Source organism: Balaenoptera borealis (assembly GCF_965194805.1).
Source record: "Balaenoptera borealis genome assembly, chromosome: 12".
In the NCBI taxonomy this organism is placed as follows: domain Eukaryota; kingdom Metazoa; phylum Chordata; class Mammalia; order Artiodactyla; family Balaenopteridae; genus Balaenoptera; species Balaenoptera borealis.
Window position 1 is genome coordinate 82714467 of NC_138869.1, and position 17261 is coordinate 82731727.

General features: G+C 41.8%; 1 long non-coding RNA gene across 1 annotated transcript in view; it reads left to right on the forward strand.

Annotated features, from left to right (window-relative positions):
* LOC309607607 overlaps positions 1–14903 on the forward strand; it is a 30270-nt gene extending 15367 nt beyond the window's left edge. Inside the window, exon 2 of the long non-coding RNA XR_014232463.1 lies at positions 13086–14903. This is a non-coding gene — a long non-coding RNA (uncharacterized lncRNA). The remainder of the gene's footprint in view (positions 1–13085) is intronic.
* The last annotated feature ends 2358 nt before the right edge of the window (positions 14904–17261 follow it).

Here is a 17261-nt window from a genome sequence, read left to right on the forward strand (position 1 = left end):
TAATTCTGTGTCGGGGTACAGAGGCCAGATTTGGCTTTATTTTGAGAATTCCTCACTGAATGGGTTTTGGTAGAAGGAAAAACCTGTCTCCCAGGGTGGGGAGCAGGGACAGGGTGGGGGAATTAAACATCTAGATACTTGTTTATTTGGCCTCTGTTACAGCTAAGCAGTACACATGAACTGGGATTGGTCAATCAGCCATAGCTGCCGCGGGTTTGATTCCCTGAGCTAACAGAACAAAACTCAAGAGTGGTGGAGGATCCATGTTGGAGGTGGTAACAGAGGTTCAAGATAGACTCCAGTGTTCCACAAGCAGAAGCAGTCTTGCCCTCACTGGGATGGTAAGGGCTCCTGCCCTGACTAATATGGGTCACCTTGGGCAAGTGACTTAACTTCTTTAAGCCAGTTTCCTCATCTATAGATTGTGGACAACAATAATGAATACTTCCTAGAATTTTGGTGATAAATATAAAAGACAACATATGTAGTTAGCGTAGTATCTGGCACATAGTATGTGCCAAATCAATCATTATTAAGAAATACAGGGGGCTTCCTTGGTGGCGCAGTGGTTGAGAATCTGCCTGCCATTGCAGGGGACACAGGTTCGAGCCCTGGTCTGGGAAGATCCCACATGCCACGGAGCAACTAGGCCCGTGAGCCACAACTACTGAGCCTGCGTGTCTGGAGCCTGTGCTCCGCAACAAGAGAGGCCGCTACAGTGAGAGGCCCGCGCACTGCGATGAAGAGTGGCCTCAACTTGCCGCAACTAGAGAAAGCCCTCACACAGAAACGAAGACCCAACACAGCCATAAATGAATGAATAAATAAATAAAAATTTTAAAAAAAGAAAAGAAATACAGGACTTCCCTGGTGGCGCAGTGGCTGAGAGTCTGCCTGCCAATGCAGGGGACACGGGTTCGAGCCCTGGTCTGGGAAGATCCCACATGCCGCGGAGCAAGTAGGCCCGTGAGCCACAACTACTGAGCCTGCGTGTCTGGAGCCTGTGCTCTGCAACAAGAGAGGCCACGATACTGAGAGGCCCACGCACCGCGATGAAGAGTGGCCCCCCACTTGCCGCAACTAGAGAAAGCCCTCGCACAGAAACGAAGACCCAACACAGCCAAAAATAAATAAATAAAAATAAATAAATAAATAAATAAAAATTAAAAAAAATAAACTAATCTTATATAAAAAAAAAAAAGAAATACAGGCTCTTCCCTGGTGGTCCCGTGGTTAAGACTTCACGCTTACACTGCAGGGGGTTCCGGTTGGATCCCTGGTTGGGGAGCTAAGATCCTGCATGCCTCGCGGCAGGCGTGGCCAAAATAATAATATTTTTAAAAAGAAAAGAAAAGAAATACATTTCTGTGGGGTCTGAGTAAGGCGAAGATATGTCTGTTTATTTCCCAAGCATGACGGTTGGAGTGGGACACCGTGGTAGGCACCACCATGGTCAGCCATTGGCCTGAGTCAGTTAAACTAGTATTTAACCTCATGGAGACAGCCATTTCTTTTGTTCACCTTCACCTAGACCAAGGGTGACATAAGGACCTTAATATATCTAGTGGAGGGTATTAAAGGAAAGGCAGAGATGGGAATTCCCTGGTGGTTAGGACTCCGCGTTTCCACTGCAAGGGGCACGGGTTCAATCCCTTGTCAGGGAACTAGGATCACGCATGCCTTGAGGCACAGCCAAAAAAATAAAAAATAAAACAATAAGGAAAGGCAGAGACACAAATATATAACAATAGGAAGAAACAGAAGAGAAATGATCGTCTTAAACCACTTTAGAATGTTGCCTGGAGAATATTACAAAATTCTAGCAATCATTCTTCCCAGCTTTAACATTTTGGGGATACAGTAGGAATTATTGGCCTGAACAAGAAAATATTAATAAAAAGTCCCAAAACAAGTGTCCTAGCCCACAGAGTGAATGCTTTCCCAGTTTCGAAAGTCATGCAGTATCACTCCCACAGCATTCTATTAGTTAAAAAGAATCACTAAAGTCAGCCTATATTCAAAAATAAGCAAAACACACACACACACACACACAAACACTTCTTGATGGAAAGAGTGTAAAAAATTTTGAAGACAAGCTTTTAAAACTCCATATGATATATTATTTATTATATTTTTGACTCAGGTTCTAGGTTTTTACATATGTATTCTGGGTCTGGGTTACTGAACATACCACATATTTTGAGATCTAAGACTATAGCTCAAACATTATTTAAACAAAACTATTATATAGCATGTAGTAGATATTTTTAATTAAGGCATCTTTTAGTTACCCTAAATTCTCTTTTCAGAGTTTGGAAATACGTGGCAAATGTAACAGACAGAATATATTAGCAAAAAGCGTTTGTCATAGCGGGAACTTTCTCAAAATAATTGTTAAAAATACAAATTAGATGTAAATGCTATGTATTTTTGTAGGCAACAGATGATATTAAATAGTCTTGTAGATAAGTTTCCCGCAAACTTCCCTCCCTAGGATTACCAGTGCATTAGAAATGATGCATTTGTTAAAAAGTGATGTCCTTAGCTTAAAAGTTCGTATAATCAAGTCTATGGTTCACATATTTTGTCATTTTTTTTTAATAAATTTATTTATTTTATTTATTTTTATTTTTGGCTGTGTTGTGTCTTCGTTGCTGCGCGCGGGCTTTCTCTAGTTGCAGTGAGCGGGGGCTACTCTTCGTTGCAGTGCACGGGCTCCTCATTGCGGTGGCTTCTCTTGTTGCGGAGCATGGGTTCTAGACACGCAGACTTCAATAGATGTGACACGTGGGCTCAGTAGCTGTGGCTTGCAGGCTCTAGAGTGCAGGCTCAGTAGTTATGGCACACAGGCTTAGTTGCTCCGTGGCATGTGGGATCTTCCCGGACCAGGGCTCAAACCCGTGTCCCCTGCATTGGCAGGTGGGTTCTTAACCACTGTGCCACCAGGGAAGCCCTTTTGTCATTATTTTAATTAGGAATTATTCATCGCAATTTGTTCCGGATCAAGTCTAATGTCTGAGTCTGTGACACTCTGCTAGTTCATTGCTTTAAAAGAAACTCAATTTAATATTCATTGACAAGTATATTATCCTTATTTAGGGAAGACAAATTGTAGAGCTGGCCTAAAAATGATCAGCTACAAACAAAATTCACTAAACTTGACTCTCGCCTCATGCTTTTGGTTTGATACGATATGACCTGCACTTCTGCCCTAATGTAATTCTCTTATCTAATTATCATCCAAGCAGTCCCATGGGAAGTTCAGGTTTATGCTTTGAATGTGAGTATCATTTCCTTCCTCAGAGCAAAGAAAACATGAGAGTTTCTTGGGGGAAGAAAGGCTTTATCTGAAGGACAAAATGATAGCCATGTTCTAATATAAAACTGGGAGAAAATTTTTATCTGTCAAAGAAGAGTTAGAGGTTCAAAATGTGAATAAATTATTATGATTCTGTAACTTGATTTTTAATGCCATGAATCAAAGCCTGGGCTGTGACCATGTTGTTTAAGAATGTCCCTCTTCATCAAGTCCCAGAAAACTAACCTACACCATTCTCTGTCCCACTTCATGATGTCACATGTTGTTACCACATTTGCCTTTCATTATATATGGTTTTGTACTCTTAATTAACTTTTTTATATGAATACTGTTTCCCCAACTAGATCGTAAATTCCCCAAACACTAAAAATTATTTGTATACACTTCTTAATGCCTTCCTCACTATTTAATAAAGTATTGGCTATAAATATAATGGGCCCTTGCTAATTATGTAATTGTTTTTTTATTTGAATTTAATTAAATTATTGAGAAGTAACATGTTAAACTTGCATCTAAATAGAGTCAAAAATAGCAATGAATATCAGAATCGGTTTAATTTTATATAACTAATCTCTTCAAAATAAAACAAAACTTTGATGATAAAAACATCAAGTCATGACCCTGATTGACTATTAGGAAATCAATAATTATCATTTATGTTTTGACAAACAATTAATTATTCAACAATAATACAAGCTAAAGGAGTAAAAAAATAACAAACAAACAGTAAATTGTCAGAAAATAAGTGAAAGCTGAAATAATTCTGGTGATTCAGCTTTGTTAATTAGAATCGCCATTTAGTTATCTCTTTATTAAAAACAAACTAAAAAGAGTGACTCAAAGAAGACAATTTTTAACTTAGATAAGAATGTCATGATGGGACGTGGAATGAAAATTTCAGGAGTTGAAGATGTTCAGTTAGACTCATAGAAGGTCAGAGCATGAAGAAATCTTAAAAATGCCTAATATACCAGCCTGACATCAGAGGTGAGTTATCAGAGATCAAGAGATTTGCTATACATGTAAAAATTGGTGACTAAACCAAGAACAGAAAAAACTCTCTGTAAGTGGTCTTTTTAGCACAATATACAGATATTCACTCATCTATCATGAATAGTAATGCACATTGGCTTAATTGTAAATGCTGTTGTTTTGAATCACCTAAAAACTTCTTCTTTTCCAAGGAATGTCTCAAATTGTCCATTTATCATCTTTTTTCACCACCTGTACAATATGTCAATAGAGTATTTACTGCTAACCTTCCAAGTTGGTAGAGGAAACATACCTGTTTATGTCATCTAGCACAACATGGACAAAGAAAAAACCTGGATTGAAATGGACTCTTTACCAGTCTGAGACTACTTATTGCCAATAAATAAAGTTTGGGCAATCAGGTGTTAACTTCGTATTCAAATCTCTCATTATATTCTTAAAAACTAATTCCACTAAAAATTAATGTAAAATTTAATTATTAAATGCATATTTTAATACATTAGCTTGTATTCCATGAGCATTCTGGCAAAAGAAAGCAAGCATTAACCCCAATGAAGGGCTTCTTTCATTAATTTAAGATATGTCCAAAATATGTAATCAAAAAATAAGTTTGGCAATGAATGCTGGAGAGGGTGTGGAGAAAAGGGAACCCTCTTGCACTGTTGGTGGGAATGTAAATTGATACAGCCACTATGGAGAACAGTATGGAGGTTCCTTAAAAAACTAAAAATAGAACTACCATATGACCCCAGAATCCTACTACTGGGCATATACCCTGAGAAAACCATAATTCAAAAAGAGTCATGTACCACAACGTTCATTGCAGCACTATTTACCACAAGCAGGACATGGAAGCAACCTAAGTGTCCATCAACAGACGGATGGATAAAGAAGATGTGGGACATATATACAATGGAATATTACTCAGCCATAAAAAGAAACGAAATTGAGTTATCTGTAGTGAGGTGGATGGACATAGAGTCTGTCATACAGAGTGAAGTAAGTCAGAGAAAAACAAATATCGTATGCTAACACATATATATGGAATCTATAAAAGAAAAAATGCTTCTGATGAACCTAGGGGCAGGACAGGAATAAAGATGCAGACATGCAGAATGGACTTGAAGACACGGGGAGGTGGAAGGGTGAGCTGGGACAAAATGAGAGAGTAGCATCGACGTATATACACTACCAAATGTAAAATAGATAGCTAGTGGGAAGCAGCTGCATCGCACTGGGAGATCAGTTCTGTGCTTTGTGACCAGCTAGAGGGAGGGTGGGAGGTAGACGCAAGAGGGAGGGGATATGGGGACATATGTATACGTATAGCTGATTCACTTTGTTATACAGCAGAAACTAACACAATGTTTTGTAAAGCAATTATACTCCAATAAAGATGTCAAAAAATAAAAAATTAAATTAAATTTAAAAAATAATAAAATTTTAAGAAGTTTGGAAAATATATCATGAGTAAAAATCATCAGAGTGCTCACACAGAGTAGGTAATCAATAAATGCATTTAATAAATAAGACTATTTTCTTCTAGCTAGTGATAGAGCTTTATCCCTTTTTGCCTGTGGACTTACTGTCCAGAAAAATTATAAAAACCTTGCACAAAAATAAGTAAGAGCACCAAAAAGTAAATTATCAGGGCCAGATGTAGATGCATAAAACAGACAATACATGCTCCAGTAGTTCAGTGGAAGGAGAAATGCTTGGCGGGGGGTGGGAGGAAGGGGTGACTCACATAACTGGACTGGATGTTGTTGTTACAACAGAAACTCCTCAGAAAAAAATAAGAATGATTCTGCAATTAAATCCTTTGAAGAGTTGTTTCACTGTTTCCATACAGACAGCTTTTGAATGCGTTGTTGTAGGACAGCATACCCAACTGAAGTGCAAAACTCCTTTTCAAAAAACGCCTTTTCCTTATTACCTGAGGATCAAATAATAAATAATAATAATAAATGCAGCTTGAGGAGGAAAAGCCACACTCCCATTTATTCTTTTTTGTGTTTTACCTTAAAAGAAGCTTTGATATTTTTATACATCAGTCAGCATCCAGCTCATTTCCGTGCTGGTGTGTTAACCTTCTCCCTCTGGACACTTGGGATATTAATATTATCCTCTGTAACAATCAGCAGAAGAAATAAAGCATTTACGCAAATACTGCAAATTAGATTAAACTGCAGTTCTGATGTAACCCTGTGACACACAGTTTCTTGTGAATTAAGCCAAATGTACAAGCATTTAATGACTAATCCTTTTAGGTATTTTAATGCCCAGATGAAGATTTATTGAGGAGAAAGGGAAAGCATATGCGGTTTTCCGTTAGAGCCTGCCTGCGGGCGGAGGATTGAGCAGATTGGCTTTTTTTAATTAATATTTCAGTTCTTTGTGTTTTGGCGGGCAGGTTGCACGTGGCCCTGGTACTGAACGGACAGCTCCTTTCTCTTAGGCTGTGTGCTGGGGGCTAGCAGTGTAGGAGGGCAGTGGCAGACCCAGGAGAGAGAAGAGGAGGAAGGGGCGGGAGAGTGAGATCGAGTGCTGACTCCCCCCGCCCATGTTCCACACAGCCATAGGCTTGCTTCCTCTAGAAATTAACCTACTGATCTATATTGGTAAAATTAGTCATACTAGAAGCCTGCTCAGTTCAGCCACAAAAGGGGAGGAGAAAGCTTGTTAGACCCTCCTCCCTCCCCTGGGCTTACTACAAACAACTTTTCTAATGCTGGGAGGAGACCTTTGAAGATAAGAAAGGCAAGTTCGCCTGCATTTTAGGAATCCCTCCTGCAGATGGGAAGATTCTAACTAATGAAATCTCCAGGATCACATTTGTTTTTAATGTTATGAAAACTTGTTGAATAAAGTAATACATGCGAGTGGAGTGTGTGTGTGAATATATGTGTATATATATGAGTGTGTGTGTATATATCTGTAAGTATATAGAGAGAGAGACAGGGAAATAGAGTAGATATAAATATAGATGGATACAGACACAGAGCCTAAACCATGAAATTAAAAATATCAATGATCTTGAAAAGCTTCTCCTTTTTAATTTAATTCAATTATATACTGCTTTCAAACAAAGTTTGAACTTTGCTTTAAGGTTCATCTAGAAAAAATATATATATAAGGCTCATCTAGGTATAAGAAAAAAGATGTAAGGAACTGTGAACTATTGGTAATCACACGTTGTGTTCATTTAAGGACCTTGAAACATTAAAATGTTATCACAGAAATGTGAGCTGGAAAATTTAAGGATTTTTCTGACTGTGTGTTCAACATCATTGCTGATGTCCTCTGAGTCTAGGTCTCCTAAATAAACTATTTTAAGTATATATCAAATATGTCACAAGTTTGTGTTAAACTAAGACCTGGAACTTGTATTTCTATTTACATTTCTCCCCTTACGGCAGGTATTAATTACTATTGTTTCTCATTTTCAATTCTCCCCTTCTTCTGGGCAAATGGGAAGATTACACTCTCCCTGCCCTATAGTTAACCAGAGCCACGTGACTAGATCTGGCCAAGGTATTTCTGGAACAAAGGATAATGTACTTGTGCCAGAACCTGCAGAGCCCTCCCCAACCTTCACCTTGTGGTAATGCAGAGATAAAGATCTCACTAGATCCCTGAGGCTATGGAAATGGAGGATAGCAGCCCTGGTGAGGTCTCCAAACACACCATGGATTGTGTGCTTGAGAGAAATAAACTTTTGTTGTGTTAAACCACAGAGATTTTGGAGTTGTTTGTTACCACATTGAAGCATGTTGTAATTTGACTAATAAGCTCCTCTAAAAGAAAAAAAAAAAAAACAGTAAGCTGCCCATGGTCAGAATTGTCAATGATTGACATTTCTTGGGACATTATAAACCAACGCTCTTCAAAAGAAATAAAATGCAAGCCACATAAGTAATTTTAAATATTTAGTAGCTACATTTTAAAAAGAAAAAGAAACAAGTAAAATTACTGTTAATAATATATTTATCAATATATCCAAAATATTATCTTTATAATTAGTACAAAAATTGAGATATTTTACATTATCTTTTTCATACTAAGTATTTGAAAATCAGGTATGTATTTTACACTTACAGCACATCTCAATTTGGACTAGCTTCATTTCAAATTGCCAGTGCCTTCTAGTCAAAAACCACCAAACACATGTCTGTAGTTGAAGAAACTGGGTTTATAACATGTTGTAGTAAGGGAGGACACACATCACGAGGAATCACGGAACACCCAATAAAGTGTGTTAGAAAGATCTTATAGGATTTGGGTCTTGGTTGGGTGATTTCAGGGATGGTCCAAGGGAGCAGAGGTTCACACTAGATTAAGTGCTCTCAGAAAGAGGGAGAACTTTATGATTGGGTGTATCAATAAACTTTTTATAGAGAGGAAAAACCAAAGATAAAGCTGTATTGGTGAAGAAGCATCAGTCACCAATATTAACCAAGAGAGGTGTATGTCGAGTACTTTTGTGTTCTGTGTTTGGACATGTTTATAGAGTAGTCTTGTTTCCATCTTGATCCATCATGGTCACAGAGTGGCCCTGTCTGATGTTGATGTTCTGTGAGATGGTTTGTGTTCAACCAAACACCAAGATCTGACTGTGAGTGTCAGGCCAGCCTGTAGCAACACCAGGGCCTAAATGATAATACTAGTCCAACTCTTGGACATTGGGCGGGGGTGGGGGGTCATTTTGTTTTTTTGTTTTGTTTTGTTTTTTCTCAGAGTGCCTGTGTTAGTCTGTCAAGTCTGCCACAACAAAATGTCAGTGACTGAGTGGCTTAAAGAACAGAAATTAATTTTCTTACAGTTCTGGAGGCTGGAAGTCCCAAGGTCAAGGTGTCAGCAGGTTTGGTTTATCCAGGAGCCTCTCTCCTTGGCATACAGATGGCTGAGTTCTTATCATGTCCTTACACGGCCTTTTCTTTGCAGGTACACATTTCTGGTGTCTCTCCCTCTTCTTATAAGGACATGAGTCATATTGGATTAGGGCTCCATTCTTATGACCTCATTTAACCTTTTTTTTTTTTTAATATTTATTTTTTTACTTGGCTGTGCTGGGTCTTAGTTGTGGCATGTGGGATCTAGTTCCCTGACCAGAGATTGAACCCCAGGCCCCCTGCAGCAGAAACTTGGAGTCTTAACCACTGGACCACCAGGGAAGTCCCAACCTGAATTACCTCCTTAAAGGTGCCATCTTCAAATATAGTCACGTCGGGGGTTAAGTCTTCAATATATGAATTTTGGGGACACAATTCAGTCCATAACAGTGCACAATAGCCACATGTGGCTAGTTATTACTGCATAAGACAGCACAATTATTTCAGACAATCTGAAATTGATTGTGTCTATTTGCTGGAGTCACACTGACTGGAGATATTTCCCAGTAGAATCAAAAAGATTTTGCAAATTTCACTGCTAGTAAAGGAGCTCTGGATTTTCTTTGGTCTTTCTTTTTCATTATGTTTTTTTCCCCTATAATGTAATGTACTGACTTCATGGTAAAGAGTTCTGTAATCAGGTGTGAAGATGGCCCAATTTTCTGCATTGGTGTGGAGTTGCATGAGCAGTTAAATAAAATGGGTGAAACATCTTTCTGCTTTTTAGTATTTCTTAATGCCCAGTCAATGAATCACTTCTTAAAAATAGATTTTATGGTGTCATAAAACCCTAACTCTGTCATTTCAAGTCACCCTACTGCCATTCTTTCCAACCAAGTAAGAGTCATAACACAGCCTCTGTCTCATGTTAGATATACCATCTTGGGAAGAGATAAGATTACCTTTCTACACTTATTTCCTACTAAGCCAGTAGTCTTATTTATCTGTGGAAGTATGAATTAGGGTCCATGTTCTCTGGAAAAAACACAGATTTTGGAGTTATCTTTGGTTTGCTAATTTTGTAAAGGGAGAAAAAAGTGTTAGCATGAATAATTTGAAATCCTAGACTTCTTTAAAGCTTGGGTTATTTTGGTCACCATAATCTATACAACAATGGTAAACAAGCATATGGTCAAGGTATACAATTTCTTCATCTCAAGAATTTTGAATTTTGCTGCCAGCTGTATCTGAGATACACTTGACCTCGTCAATGAAAAGTCCATTAAAATGATGTCTCTCTAACGTTCTGCATTACTACACCTCCTCTACCACCAGAGTCCAGATAATTAATGGAAGAGCTTCTTCCTCTAAGTCAAAACTGAATGTACCAAAGCAGAGAAACTACATGTGCTTAGTTTTGTCACCATCTAAATCTTAGCATTCAAATTGGAACACACTCCTAAAAGACTAATGCTGTTTCAACGTATTTAACTAGGGAAAGAAACCTGTTCTCTTTAACTGCTGGCACATAAATATATGAGAAGTAGATAGTGTTCAATCATACAAAGAACCTTACACTGTATTATTTATCAGAATGTCTGCATTCATTACAGATATTTCTAATATATGGCACATATTTAATACATCACAGTCTATACGTGCTTCCAGGGTCTTGTACCAGAGAGAAATCTCAATGCTAGGTTTAATCTCTAATTCCTCCAAAAGGGAAGGCTTGAGAGGTGTCATTTTCACATCTGAAGATCACAAAACATTAACCCATACTGTCCCACTTCACTGAACTTCTTAAAATGGACATTCCGTGACATGATCTACTCCCAGCCAGGTTAGCAGGATACCCCTCAGGGGAAAAAGCTCCAAGTGGGTTGTCTTCTTTTCTGCGCTAATTTCTTCCTTCAGTTAAGACTCTCTACCTGAAGACAGAGAGAGAGAAAAGGAGTGAGTGGTTGAGAGAAGGAAAGGAAATTGATGGAGAGAGGATTACCAAAGGGCAGGAATGGCGATAGGCTGTTTCTGGGATGGCAATCTCCATCCTTTGCAGAAAACATTAAGAGACAGAGAAGATTTAAAGTGTGTCTATAGGTTCCCTCAAGGCTTTCTGTGAATCCAGAATGGAGAAGTGTCCCCTTCTGATTCTAGACTTCTAGAACACAGTCTTCTGACATGGAAATTAGTAGCAATGTAGACATTTCTGTGAAGACAGACAAACCAGAATTTAGTGTTGGAAAGGATGGGTCATGGAAGAGGAACAGTACTCCTCACCAAGATTAGGGTTGATACAAACCTAATGAGGCAACTTGACCTACCAGCAAGAAGGTTATTTGCAGAAATAAATCATAATCAATCATTTTAAAGCACACTATCAGTTACAAAGTTGTTTCGTATACCTGTACCCGCATTTAATATAACCTGGTTGTGAGAGAGAGCTAAATGGCTAAGTAACTTTTCTGAAGTCACAGAGCTAATCAGTGGCATGATCTATGCATTCTTCATCAACCTCTACTTGCTCAAAGGGAAATCAAAAGAGAGAAATTTATCTTAGTAATTGTCTAAGGACCACATGAACCCTATAACCAGAAATGACTTTGGAGGAAGGGGCATAACCACAGGCCACCAAAAATGGCAGGGCCAAAGTAGAAAAAAAAATTTTTTTTAACGGAACGTCTTGTTGGGTAAGATGTGCAATAAAGCAGAACTGGTACAAATTTCTGGATAATATCCCTGGATATTCCAGGCAGCAGAGAGTTAGGTGGAAAAAAAGGAATACGGTAAATATGGGTGGACCAGGAGTTTCAAAACAAAACTATTCAAGGGTAAGTTAAAGACAGACATGAGGTTTAAACAGCATGCACAGAGCGTGGAGATTCGGCAAGATTACATAATGAAGTCGAGAAAGTGTAAAGGCAAACACTAGCACAGCCAAGTTGAAGAACAAAAGGGCGATTGCACCAGAGATTAAGATAAATAAAATAATAAGGCATTGTTCCAGTACATAAGGAAGAAAAGGTCAATGGAAAAATAAATGGGACCTCTGAGAGGCTGCTGGGGTAACTGACAGAAGAGGAAGACAAAGCTCTTTTAGTTTTAAAAAAAAAAGAGGAGGCCTTGGTTGCCTGGTAGCCACAAAGCTCCCCAAGGCTACTAGGAGGGAGAAGAAGCAGAGGCAGGGGCTTGGGGTCAGCAACCAGGAGGACCCACAGGGGTTGGTTAGAAGGTAGGTGATGTGATATGTGCTAGGGTGACCAGGACTCAAAGTATTGCAGATGGAGAAGCACACACGCTCCCCCTCCCCCAACCATGTCACTGAGAAGATGCCCAGGATATTGAGCCAAAGGTGAGACAGAAGCCTTTGAAGATTAGAAGGGAGGGAGCTAAAACAGCAGAATCCTAGGAAGGCATATGGGGACCCTGGAGCAAAAGTGGGGGGAGAGGAGGAGGAAGGGGAGGATGAAGAGGGGGGAGAGAGAAAGTGAGAAGAAAGAGAAGAAATAAAATTCAAAAAAATTTAAAGACCAAAATGTTAATTGTCAGGAGGAAATACAAATTAGCCATAAAAGAAGGGGGAGGGGTGGGTAGCGAGTGGTCCATTCCCTGGATCCTGAATGAGAGGCTTTGGACTGAGTGGATGCAAGCGTCTGAGTTCTAGCTCTGGCTCTGGCCTTGTCACTTGCTTAGTTGTGTGACTTTATACATCATATGTCAGCAAAGGGTAGGATCCTGTGACCTCTGAAGTCCCTCTCAGCCGGGTTGTCTTTGGTGCCATCTGTCCAAGGCCTGCAAAAATGGACCCTAGGGAAGCAAGGATGTCCTACTAATAAAGGCTCTCTTCTGGGGCCTTCTTAACAATCCCCCTCCTTCCAAATAATAATACCCAACATTTATTAAATGCTCCCCTCAGTCCAGACTAATCAAAGAGATGACAGATAGACAGATAGGTAGATGATAGATAGATGATAGATAGATAGATAGATGATAGATGATAGATAGATAGATAGATAGATAGATAGATAGATAGATAGATAGGCAATTTTTCCACTTAAGCCTCACAACAGCCAGAGGAGCTAAGTGCTAGTAACTTTTTTTTTTTTTTTTTTCCATTTTACAAGTGAGAAAATTAAGTAACTTGCCCAGGTAGAATCCGGGATTGAAGCTCAGGTTCTGTGGTTCCAAATCCAACAGTCCTATCGCCGCACAATTAGCCATCTAGGTTACGAGGGGGTCCCGGAGGCCAGCAGTGGATCCACAGAGCCACAGCCGCCGCGGGACTGGCAAGCGCGTGTGAGAGGAGCCTGGCGGGTACCGCCGGCCGCCCCTGTGGCCTGGCTCCGGGTGCGCGCCGCCGAAGCCTCAGAGCATCCATGCGGGGCCGGCCGGACTGTGTCGCTGCCTACCGGGGGTAGAGCCAGAACCCCACCTGCCTGGGTAGGGCGGGCAGACTCTGGAAGCCCCGCACACAGTCCGTCACCAGGAAACGGAGGGGTCAGATCAGGGAGCCTGGATTTGCGGCCAGAGGCGTCAAGATGACCCTCCCTTGCTGCAAAAGAAACCTGGGCCGGGCCTCAATGTGGGTACAATGTGGGTACGTTCTCTTAGGCATCTAGAAAGGAATGGAGATGTGGGATAAAAGGAGGAAATTAAAACCTGGAAAAGTTTAGATGCAGTAGAAGCCAGAAGATGTAGTAGGGGGGAAAAAAATCTGGATTTGATGCCCAAATTCACTGAGTTAAAAGCTCGTGTGACCTAGGCTATCACTGAAACCTCTTTGACCCTCACTTTCAACCCTTGCCTACCTGCTGGGCGAGGGAGGGTCCAGGGCTTCAGGGTCCCCATTTGCACTCATACCTACCTCATACTGACACTAATACACACTCTACCTACCCCAGAATACTTAACTCACAGGGATGCTGTAAGGATACAATGACGCCATGCTCGTAAAGAGCTCCGAAGGGAGCTGACGCGTTTAAGTGCTCAGTGTTAGCTGTTGCTGTCACTTTACTGTTATTCTTTGCTCTATAAAAAGAAAGTAGTGGAGAGAGGGAGTGTTCTCGGCATCAGAGGAGTCAACACTTGTAAAAGTGCTTCGTAAACGAAGGCTCCATTTACTGAAACGGCGGCCGGCCGACTTCCCCAAACCCCTAGTGCGCTGCAAGGTTAAACCACCGAGGGAGGGTAGAGCACGCAGCGCGGCCCTTTCCGAACTCATGCATCTCTTGGCTAAAAGAGGCAAGTTTCCCTTGGGAGCGCTAGGCCTCAGCTTCCTGTCACAAAGAGCACAGCCAGCCCAGAGGCCTCCAGGCGCCGCGCCCTCCCGGGCTCGCCCCGCTGCCTGGGGGTGAGCGCCCCCAGACCACGCGGAGACGACAAGGCAGGCGCTGCGGGCGCCCCGGCTGCGCTGCGGGGAGAGGGTGGGCGCCCCGGTCCAACTAGGCAGCTGCTGCAGAAGGACGAGGAGTCCGCCCTCTCGGATGAGGGCCTCCGCTCCAAGTTTCACTGTTATCAAAGGGAAGACTTCAGACGAGAGAGTTCTTCTGTTTAATTTTCGACTAATACGTTCGCGAGGCTTTTTAATTGCTTGCAAATGCATTTTCTCTGTACGATTACGGAATCCATGTTGCCTGTGGGCTGCAAGGCTAAGGCGGAATACAGATCCGCATTAGGCTTTTGACAATCAGCCCAGAGGGCGGGGCGGTAGGGTCCTGCCGGAGGAGGTTTTACCAAGGGGGAAAAAAAAAAACAAGAAAGAAAGAAAAAGAAAACGGAGTTTTAAAAAAATCAATGACAACCCTTAAACTGAAATGACTGGGGAGTCTATCAGAAATGTTAATTTCCCCTAAATATCCCACAGCTCTTTTTGAGAATGGTCTGCCATTTCTCGTTTGCAATTAAGGTAACGTTTTTCAAAAAGCGACCCTTCTGTTGTTGAAGGAAGAATGTGGGTGCGGGTGGGGAATACCAAGAGGAAGAAGAGTTAGCAAATCCTAACTGGAAAGGAAAGGGGAGGGACCTTTAGGAAGACACCCAGAGTTGGCACCAGCTGAGGCTAACTGAAGTAAGAAAGGCAAGTTATTCATTTTGGGCTGGGGGGGGGGGAGGCGGAGTCTGACCCCCAGCACCTACATACCCACGTTGCCATGACTTTTCTCCCTTAATATCCTGGTCCTGTAACTGGGTCAAGTTTTCGATTTCTGCCTCCTGCCCAGAATTTGCCTGATTTGGAACACTCTTCTCTGTCCACCTAATCAGGAAAACTGAATGAACCAGGGATTAGGATACTGCCTGGTGGACCCAACATGTTTCCCTTCCCACCACCTGAAGGATTGACACCACCCAGCCACCCTCCCACGGTTACTAATGGTAGATGCTAGGAGAATCACACCAAGGAGAGTAGGTCCTTGAAAAAGAAGATGTTGCCAAGTCATTAAAAGCTTGAGTCACTGTGAAACTGGGGCTCCTTGAGAGAGGGCCCTGAGGGCTCCCTGTGTGGTTGGCTCTCTTGGAAACCCCAGGCTGAGTTTGTCTTAGAAGACTATCAGGGTGGAAGTGCTCAGAAGGCAGGAGATTCACAAAGAAGTGAGGGCAGATAGAACCAGAATAAACACCACTAAGATAGGACACAGCAGTTGTTCGCTTTTTTTTTTTTTTTTGAATCTCTAAAGTCACCTCTGCTCTTTATGTGCATCCAGAATAAGGAGTGAAAGGGGCTTGGAGGCTTGGAAGAGTTAAGAGAAGTACTGATGAACAGATCTACACCTCTTGGTCACTTTGTGGAAAGAACATAGTGGAGTTTTCAGCGTTCCACTGTCCTCCTGTACAAGTACCCTTCCGAAGCCAGGGTCTTCGTGATCATGAAAATTGTCTCCTATTGTGCCAGCTCATGTCTGGGCTCTGGAACTGTGTGCCCCACTGGAGCAGAACACACTAAATTTCATTCTTAGACAATGTACACACATGCTCTCTTAAGGCATAAGTTTAATGGATTCAATCTCATCTCTACCTTCCTCTAAAGAGGAAGGAAGAAAGAAAAGAAATGAGGAAAAACAGAGGGAGGAAAGAAGATACTCTGGTTGATGTATGTGTATATCCAAGGAAGTATTTTTGGTTGAAAATGCCCAAATAATTACAGTCCTTAGCCACTCTACTTCACTTAGAATTATGCAAGCAATTTCGTAGAAAAAGTCTGTTCAAGCAACAGGAGAACAAAGTCCATATAAAATCCATTTGGAGGAGCAAAAGAAATCCCAAGTAGGAATAAGAAGAAGGAGGAGGAGGAGAAGCACATGTTTAATGAAACTAGGGATAGGCACTTGCTTGTTGCTACTTGCCCGCAAAACTCAAACACGCACTGAGTGGCAGATCCTTTCCATGGAGGTGCTTGGGATTGGCTGAAAGCTGGGGTGACCAGTATGGTACCAGCCTAGAAGCCCAGGAAGGGACCTGAGCTCTCTACACCAGAGTCTGAACTGTAGGAAACCATCCAGAAACTCTCTTCTCTAGCTCTGGATCCTAACCAAAACAAACGCATTAGACATAAAGATTTCTCTGCTGATTCCTAAAGTGACTGAGGTGGAACAAGCCCTCCTGGAGTGGAGCGTGGACTCAGAAGGCAGAGCAGAAGCGCTGGGTGCTAAGAGGGACCCTCTCCAGCTTCGAGGGTGCCGGGCTGGCAGGGTTGCTCTGTGCTTTTATGAGCTATCTGGAGTGCGCGGGAGCGGGCCCCGGCCTCGGGCTCAGGCTGGGATGCTCACTACCGGTTTCCCCAGGGAGGGAGCCCCAGGCGATTGTCACCGTGTCGCCAACTCACCGTGGCCAGTTAATTCAATTACGCCGCCCGCTGGAGAATGTGTGGCCACTCGCTCTCCCGGAAAGGGCCAAAGCAGAGAAAGGGGAATTAGCTTTGCTGAAAAGCCCAGCCTTTGGGTCAAGCAGGATGGCACTTATTAATTGCTCAAGACTATTAATTGGATGGGAAGGGAAGATGGTGGGGGGGGGGACTGTCTGACAGAAGCAAATCCCGCGCGTGCACTCATCACACACACACAGACACCAAGCACAGCGCACACCTGCCTCAATGAGTTTCTTTAGAAAAGGGGCGCGCCGAG